Here is a 1,205-nt window from a genome sequence, read left to right on the forward strand (position 1 = left end):
GCTAGGTTTAGGACGAGAGTCCGTGCTAAAGGGGCGAGCCTGCAAGATCTGGCACGGGACTTGGAAAGTATGGCACACAAGGCCTACCCAATTGCACCACCCGATCTCCTCAAGTTGTTGCTAAGGGATCAGTTTGTAGATGCCTTGGACAATCCACAACTGAAGATACAAGTAAAGCAAGCACACCCCTCTACTATGCAGGATGCAATGGCCAGAGCTCTTGAATTTGAATCCTACGTTAACTCCAGCACAGAGGTACCAAGGTTGGTACAGTCGTCAGGATTCAAGGGCAGCTTTCAAAGAAGTTTGACGGACTTTGCTGGCGCTGTAATAAACCTGGGCACAAGAGAGCTCAATGCTGGCAACTTCAACACAGGAGAGATGCCACAGCAGGAAAGGCTGCTACCCAGAAAGGTTGTTGGAACTGTGGAGAGCAAGGACATATGAGAAGCCAGTTTAAGAAGAATACCATCAATAAGTCAGCTTTGGGGAAACCAGTAGTGGTTGGTGATGAGGGAAGCCCACCAACCCCATCGTGAAAGTCCCAACAGCTAAGTGCAAAATGGCAAGCACACATAGTGTCTACGTGACAGGGAAGCTGGATGGCCAAAGGTACAACTTTGTCATAGATTCTGCATCTCAGCAAACCCTAGTGAGTATCAGGGTGATGGATCACAAAAGGAGTACCAGAAGCTGTACAGAAGCTCTGTGGTGTGACAAGACATTATGCAAGGTTGTGGGGACCAGTGTGGGTAACTATTGAGCTCATGGGCATGAAGTACAGACATAAAGTATACTTGGCTGACGTTGAAAACGAATGCATATTAGGGTTGGACTACTTACTACCGGAAAAGTTTGTAATTAATTTTGATAAAATGACGTTTGGGAACAACAAAGGCCAAATTCCGGTAAGTGTTAAAAGAGATGTTGAACTAACCAGGTATCATCAAGCTGAAGTCAAAGTTACTGAAGGAGTTGATGATGGTGAAATGGAACCAGGTATAGATATTAAAGCAGAGCAGGAGAAAGACCAAGATTTGAATCCAGTAGTTGATTTTCCAAAAGCAAGTGTTTTGCACCCTGCTTGGGAGAAGATGTTTAGTCTAAGCCCTGTGACAAAGAACTATTGGGCACAATGGGACCAGTTGAAGCTTGAAGATGGTATTCTTCTCCGGAGATGGGAAACTGCAGATGGAAAAGTGATG

The sequence above is a fragment of the Limulus polyphemus genome, unplaced genomic scaffold (genome assembly GCF_000517525.1).
Source record: "Limulus polyphemus unplaced genomic scaffold, Limulus_polyphemus-2.1.2 Scaffold42, whole genome shotgun sequence".
In the NCBI taxonomy this organism is placed as follows: domain Eukaryota; kingdom Metazoa; phylum Arthropoda; class Merostomata; order Xiphosura; family Limulidae; genus Limulus; species Limulus polyphemus.